Source organism: Dreissena polymorpha, chromosome 4, assembly GCF_020536995.1.
Source record: "Dreissena polymorpha isolate Duluth1 chromosome 4, UMN_Dpol_1.0, whole genome shotgun sequence".
NCBI classification, from domain to species: Eukaryota; Metazoa; Mollusca; class Bivalvia; order Myida; family Dreissenidae; genus Dreissena; species Dreissena polymorpha.
In genome coordinates this window covers 46,241,966-46,249,947 of record NC_068358.1, presented here as the reverse complement: position 1 = coordinate 46,249,947, position 7,982 = coordinate 46,241,966, and the positions used below count along the sequence as shown (strand labels likewise).

Here is a 7,982-nt window from a genome sequence, read left to right as displayed (position 1 = left end):
GTGTGTGTGTGTGTGTGTGTGTGTGTGTGTGTGTGTGTGTGTGTGTGTGTGTGTGTGTGTGTGTTTGTAAATGGTGGAAACCCACTACCGGTCTATCGTTACACACCAAACAACCCACTACATATTGGCAACCCACTACACACAACCTGGTAGTGACTTTGACATTTTGCTTTTTTGGGCTAAATTTGACATTAACTTTTTAAAAAATGTATTTTTACCATGGAATTGACTTGGCGGTTTTTATTCGCGATTGTGTGTTGCCGTACACTCTTGCGCGATGTTGCCATTTTTATGTCGCACACATTTTGCTCCAGTAATTGTGCGCATGCGCGCGTTTTCCAAAATGTCCTCCAAGACCGTGATTCAGATGGGAAATACAATTTAAGGTATTTGTATGCTGAATACGTTAATTTTAAATGCGATATTAGGCGGTTAAATAATAAATGATCTTCTTGTATGAAATAAAGCGCACGTTGTCGGTTAAACTGCTTATTTTCGTATATAAACAGATACGATTTTACTAACAAATGTCATTCGTCCTTGCTTGCATCAAAATAAACATTTTCAAAGCTAACCTTTTACAAGTTTTAGGTGATGTGGAAATTAACTCAATGGCAACGTTATTGGAAACAGAAAAAGTATTCAATTTTCATTAGTATTTGCGAAATACGATTTCATTGATTGTTGTTTTGTGAATCATAATCGGTAACTGGTCAGTTCGTACCTATTCTAACTTAAGCTCGTACCCTACAGCATTGTACATTGTACAGATGCTGAACAAATTTGTTGCAGGCCTAAAAAGCTAAATGTTTTGTGCAATAGGTAACTTAAATTTTTTCCGTCAGGTTCTTCTTCCATGTGATGACATCATGTCTGCAATGAGACCTCAAAGAAAGAATTTCAAGAACTTTAGGCGATAAGTGGGACAGATCTGTTTCTAAAACAGGATGAAGAAAAAGGTATGTGCATCAATGAAGGGAAGCATTTAATTGTATGCTGATTCATCATATAGACAAGTTGATCGTTATATAGACGAGTTGATTGTTATTGCTTACAATCTGTATTTTTCTTGCATGCGCAGTTACTGGTTGGGCTATGGCAAAAGCGCTGATTACTGATAGCCTCAGGGTACCAATTCTCGAATTTTTTACAGATTTTATTTAATTTGTCAAACTGTTTCAAGTTTTAAGCTGATATTTCATGTAAAAGACTTCTCTTTCTGAAACTATAAAATGTTAAGAAAACAAGTATTAATAACTCGACCTTACCGTTGGTCAAATGAAGTTGGTTATGTTTACATTTTGCAACCGATTCGGAACCAATTATCGAACGCTCACTCATGCAAGCCATCAGACATTTGCAACACACATAAACTGGTAAAATAAATTCATTTACATTGCAACTGACGTGGATAATCATTACAAATATATTTTGTTCATTTAATCAAAAGATTAATACTAATTGATACTTTGGACAAACATTTTCCTTTTTTGACTTCTCTAACTACTGCTTGTAGAGCACAGACTGAGCATTTATTTGAATTTTTTCGTGTCGTTTGTCTAAATGAGAGAGAGAAAATTAAATCTAAATAGATGTACTATATTTATCAGTATAATGATTCTCAATAAATGTTGTTGAATGGTACCGAGTTATAAATGTGGTTGAATGGTACCGAGTTACGAGTTGGCTTCAGTACGAATTGATCATAAAACAACTTAGTTGATTGCAACCTAAGCCTTTAAAATAATATTGTACTCACCGAGTTACAAGAGAAGTTCCGCAAACAATCCTCCACAGCTGGACAGAGTGATGCCGAGAATAATCAGGAATTCTGGGTGATTTAGTTGTCTTTACAACTTCAGCTTGTAGCATTTTCGTGTTAAATATTAAACTCTTACTTGGTTCAATGAATCTTTGTCTGCAGTTGTGGTTATAAGAGGCTGTCAAAATGGAAGTTTGCAAATAGAATGTATTCATATTGGACTTACTTAAATAGGACCCGATTTCAAATTAGATAGATAGATAGATTTATTTCGGAGATAGCATACATACTCACAATGCATCGAAACAACATGTACATAAAACAATATGAAGTAAAAACAATCATAATTGAAAAGTACATGCATAGAATGCACTATGGCATGCACACTAACGCCAAGGATTACACAAAAAAGAGTAATATCCCTTATTTCCATTGTGGTCCTTGAAATTCAACTATTCCACCGTGTGTAAATTTTATAATTTATAAAAATCGTTCGAGAATTGGTTCCGTTCGAGAATCGGTACCCTGAGGCTATGGAAAATATATGCAGTAAGTCATGTTTTTATCAGAAAATGAGAAAGAACTTCTAAAATGAATACTTTAACACAATAAATGAATTTAAGAACTATATGACACCACACCAACATCGGCTTTGGAATAATTGTATTGTTATTTTTTGTAATAATAAGCCTACATTTGTAAATGATTGAGGTTCACCGTCCATTGGTCTTCAACTTGGAAGCTCTGTCAAATGTTTTGTGACAGAAATAAAAGTATTTTATTGGGAAAAAAAGTTATAATTTTTTTGAATTAATATTGGAGCAGTTGTTGGAATCATTTTAATGAATTAACCTCGTTACCTGTAGTTCTGTATGTATTTGTAATACACAAATGTAGGTGGTAAATTGGAGAGTAAAATGAACCTACAAATGATTCATAATATCAATTTAAAATAATTGCATCAATATAAAACTATTTTATCCTTCAATGGACAAATACATAAATAAAAAGGTATATATATTGTGTTTTTGTTCATTGTAGTACGCATATATACATATTTAGCAATGATTTCATAATTTATTTGATCAAAATATATGCCACTGATGTACGATGAGCTTCCAATGTTTGTATTAAGGATAAATAGTTTTTGATCTAATTCATTATTAAACATTGTTCACCACATAATGACATTTTGATACTAAAATAATCGTAATATAACATGCTTACAAGGTCATCCCTTTAAAAAAAAATAGAAAGATACAGGTTATCTATACTATACAAGTGATGATGGGGATGATTATGGTGATGATGCAGTTGATAATGATTAAAAGTGCGAGCATTCGCTGATTGCATTCAAACATTTATGTTTACTGAACCACCATTTTATTGGATTAGTATTATAAATTTTTTTATTTATATGCAACAATTTATTGTCTATTGTTTCTTCTATATTATAAAATGTATTTATTAAGATGAAGAAAGAGATAAAAAATGACACAACTGCATGCTTTTTTTAAGGTTCAAGATGAAAGCATTATTAATCTTGTTTAATTACTGGACAGACATTCGCCACCTGTTGGGGGCGGGCACTTTGGGTCACTAAAGTTTATGACACCCGTGTTAATAGTAAGTATATGTCAAACAAAGGGCCAATTATACCACAGTTTACATGTTGAAATCACGAGTGTCGACGCTTGTGAACACATGCAAATTATTTTAAAGTAGACAGCCACTTTCCATTTGTGCTTTTAAATTTTGTCCAGACTTGGTAAGGTTTCAATATTCAATTTATCGTAAAAATCAAAGAATGCAATCTAATAAGAAATGTTTTTTATACATGTTGGATTAATTGCTTAGTCCATTTAGTTTATTTTAGAACCATATATATGCTGAAACAACTTTAAATGATAAACCAATGATAATCAAACGGTGTTAACTTGTTTGTACAAGTAGTTGTCACCTAAATATTGTTTGTGTATATTTATGTTGAACAAGTTGATTTCATAACTTCAAATGCTTTATTAGCGAAAACAAAAATACAATCTTACGTTTTTTATTAAAGTTATTTATTATAAATAATTATTAATATAATTGAGTTTCACTGTGTTTTGATGAGTTAAATAATTGCGGAAATTACAGTTATTTTCAACATAATCTATAGATCAGCGTAAAGCCAACTGCCTTTTTCCCACTAGTGGGCGTAGTCAGAAAATAGCAGGTGCGCGTAACATCATTCTTCAAATTGTCTATAATAGCACATTAGAGCGTAGGCTACTTTGCTCCATATTTTCTTGCACAGTCCAGCATTTATGTTATACTAATACGAATATTTTCCATATAGGAAACAGTAATTTATAGAAACGTGATATAATGATGAATTGTTTCACCCAAACTTGATAAACTTTCCAGAAATGATATTGTTTGCTCTACACTATTTTACCTAGTACTGAATATGGATGTTTTGTGGGTGGAATCAATAGTTCGCTTTTGCAAGAGTGTTATTTAGGTTGAATTGATTAAAAAAGATATGATGCTGTATACAATTGAGCGCTTTTTAATATTAATATAAAATGATGACAATGGAATGCAAGTGGTAATAAAGTTTAACTTTGAAGAACCAAATGAATTGATATTAAATGTTGTTATATATTAGACCTATTTAATTTATCATTTTGCCTGTTCTTTATTGTACATGATTCTGATACAGTGCAATGTCTTGCAAGGACCTGTCTTGTGTAATTTGTTATAGCAACTATCTCTAAAATTAACACTTATGCCAAACATAAATACTTGTATGTTTCTAAACAACACTTTACAGGCGGACTATGTTGACGATCTACTTTCTGCAAAATTGGCTCATATGAAGAATCGGCTTACATTCAAATGTTTCCGATCAATTCATGTTCGTAGGCATAGTCAAAATAATTAAAATAATAAAAATAAATTGATTTCAAGTTAATTTCAGTTTTTCTTGTTTAATCTTTGCTTATACATAAAATTAGTATTAGTAAAATAAACAAACGTAAAACTTTAGCTGCCCCAGCGCCAGAACATTCCCATCATCAACCGCGCCTACTTGAATTACGATAGCTCCTTAAAAGAAGTGTGAGAATTATATTAGAATATAACTTTTTGTATACATTTTGAGAAAAAAAACAACATAACACACAAATTGTATTTATCTGTTACTCTCAATTATAGAACTACTTTGAACAAAAATATTATAGCAGTTCTCTGTCTGCAGGCCCTTATGTTTTGCTAAAATCAGTTAGTTAACAGGTCTACACAATATATTTCTAAATGAAATACAAAAATAAGTATAATATAATTAATAATATTAATAAACACACATGATAATATTAATTACACACATGGCAAGATTAAAGTTGCAACCAAAAATCAATTAGGCATTCCTGGTATTAATTTCGTCAAGTCCTTCGTATAATCCTATGTATAGAGAAACAAGTTATTTATAACCGACCAATGACGTTAAACAATGCAACTTTCAATTGACACAGTGCCATACGGTACAATCGGAATGGAACAATGATAGTGTTTTTAGATCTGGAATAGCATTACTTGTAAGTTTTTATTAACTTTATTGTAATGCAACTAGTAAAATAATGTTTATATTTTATATTAAGTAACTCTTGCATGATCATCTGCACTGTTTGCAGCTGTTAAAGCTTCCTACTTTTCTTAACTTGTTGAAACGATGCTATTGTAAATGGACGTTCAACAATATGAGGTCGATATATATTTATAGGAGTAGTTTGTAAGCTGTAGTGACTTGCATAGTTTGTTTGCCAACGTAGTAACTAACTTAATTTGTATGACAGTGTAGTGACTTGCCTAGTGTGTATTCCAATTACATGACATGCCTAGTGTGTCTGCCGCTGTAGTGACTTGCATAGTTTTTATGCAAATGTTATAACTTATTAAGTCCATAGTTTGTATGCCAGCGTAGTGACGTTCCTATCGTGTATGCAAATTTCATGACTTAGTTACATAGTGTGTGTGCCACTGTAGTGACTTGCATATTTTGTATGCCAATGAAGTAACTAGAAGGAGCAGTGGTCTAATGGTAGGACGCTGGCTTAGGGATCGAGATGTCCCGGGTTCGAATCCCGCCCTGACCACTGAAATTTCCTTGAGCAAGAAATTTATCCCACATCTGCTCCTCTCCACCCAGGTGTATAAATGGGTACCTGTGAGGGAAATAAGCCAATGTGCAGTGGCTGCATACTGCGCCAAGATGTTAACGGACGACTTATGACCCAGTGATCAGGGCAAAAATGTAAAGCGCCTTTGAACGCACATATCGAGTATGAAAATGGCGCAATATAAATGTAGTATAAACAAAAGTGACTGGCTTAGTTTGTATGCCAGTGTAGTGACTCGCCTAGTGTGTATGCCAATTTCATGACTAACATAGTGTGTAAGCCACTTTAGGGACTTGCATAGTTTGTATGCCAATGAAGTAACTAGCTTAGTTTGTATGCCAGTGTAGTGACTCACCTAGTGTTTTTTCATGACTTACATAGTGTGTGTGCCACTGTAGTTACTCGCCTAGTTCGTATGCCAATTTCATGACTTACATAGTGTATGTGCCACTGTAGTGACTTGCATAGTGTGTATGCCAATGTGCATGTAGTAACTTCCATAGTTTTATGCCAGTTTAGTGACTCACCTAGTGTGTATGCCAATTTCATGACTTACATAGTGTATGTGCCACTGTAGTGACTTGCATATAAATATAAAATATTTATAAAATTTTATATACTATATGGTTAAATATGTATAATATTGATTAACTTTTACAAATCTTTTATTGTTTATTTCTCTTTCTATTAGGTTTGATGAAACTACAGAAGATGGCAGTTTTGGAAGGCTTGTAAATGACTCCACACACCCCAATTGCAAAGTGCAGTGCTTTGAGGAGGAGGGTCTACCAAGCTTGTATGTTGTTGCCCTCCGTGACATTCTGCCACTGGACAGACGCTACAGGTGACTGTGCCAGTGTCATCTCTCGTGCACAGAAGAAGTTGTGTATAATTATGGTGCAGGACCATATCCATGGAGGAAAAAGGTACTTATTAATAAAGAAATGTTTCCTCTAAATGGCCCTTTTTACACCCCCACTACTAGATGATCCGTCTGTCCCAAAATTGGCTGTCCTCTAACTTCCTGATTAATTGCCTGAGGCCTGTTTCTACTGCCTTCATGGGTCCGATAGTCGGACCCTTTCCCAATGCCAAATATGCCTAGTTTTTCTCAATTCGTACCCCAAAATTCCCAATTAAAAAAAAAACCTGTTATTTTTTAGCTCATCTATGCTATTATGACCTGTCTTTTTCCGTCTAGGGGGGTCGTGTGTCAACATTTTTACTTAAATGACATCTCCTACTAAATCGATGGGCCAGTCTTGATGTAAATTGCCAAGAGTGAAAGTTTTTCAAAGAATTGCATGCCAACCGAAAGGAAAAAAAATCTCTCTAAAACTGCAAGGTTTAAGACTTTAATAGATATTTGGCATGAAGCATCGTCTGTTGGAACTCTACCAAGATTGTTTGAAGTACATTGTAACGCCCATTTATCGCAGACCGGTAATGCGGCCTACTATGGCATGCAATGAAGCATGAAAACAGTCGATTAGTGACAGTGTTGTTTGCACACAGCCGGGGTTGTTTTTAATATTTAAGAAATAACTAATTAGTGTCCCTGCATAGGTTATAATGGCAGTTTACTGTACTATAAGTCGTTAAATTTCGCAACTGGTCATTCTGTCTCTGTACACGAAATACATCGCAAAAATGGATACGCATAATACTGTCACACGCAAACATAAACAATTCTCGATTACTGAGAAGATCGAGATAATAGACACGAACTGAAGAAGATGGCAACAGATTTCCATTGGTCATTCCATACTGTTTGATAGGAAAGTATGTGTACATAACATTACCGTATTTTTCGGGTTATATGTCGCACCGGAATGTAAGACGCATCCCCGTTTTTTTACATTATTTTATTTTTGTCCATACATAAGACGCTCCGGCGTAAACGACGCACATAAATCATCATTAAATATTCCCAAAAATGCAGTCACACGTTTATCCATTAAATGTTTAATCCTCTTTCGTGTTTTATTTCAGATAGAAATTCATCTTAAAAACGATGCTGGCATTTGTTCTCTCACATGCTCATTGTATTGATATAT

At 33.7% G+C, this 7,982-nt stretch overlaps 1 long non-coding RNA gene across 1 annotated transcript; it reads left to right on the top strand.

Moving 5' to 3' along the window:
* Nucleotides 1-329: 329 nt before the first annotated feature.
* LOC127879819 (uncharacterized) lies at nucleotides 330-6,819 on the top strand. Its single transcript, XR_008049249.1, has 3 exons — nucleotides 330-386; nucleotides 846-959; nucleotides 6,617-6,819. It is a non-coding gene; the product is annotated as an uncharacterized LOC127879819 (long non-coding RNA).
* The last annotated feature ends 1,163 nt before the right edge of the window (nucleotides 6,820-7,982 follow it).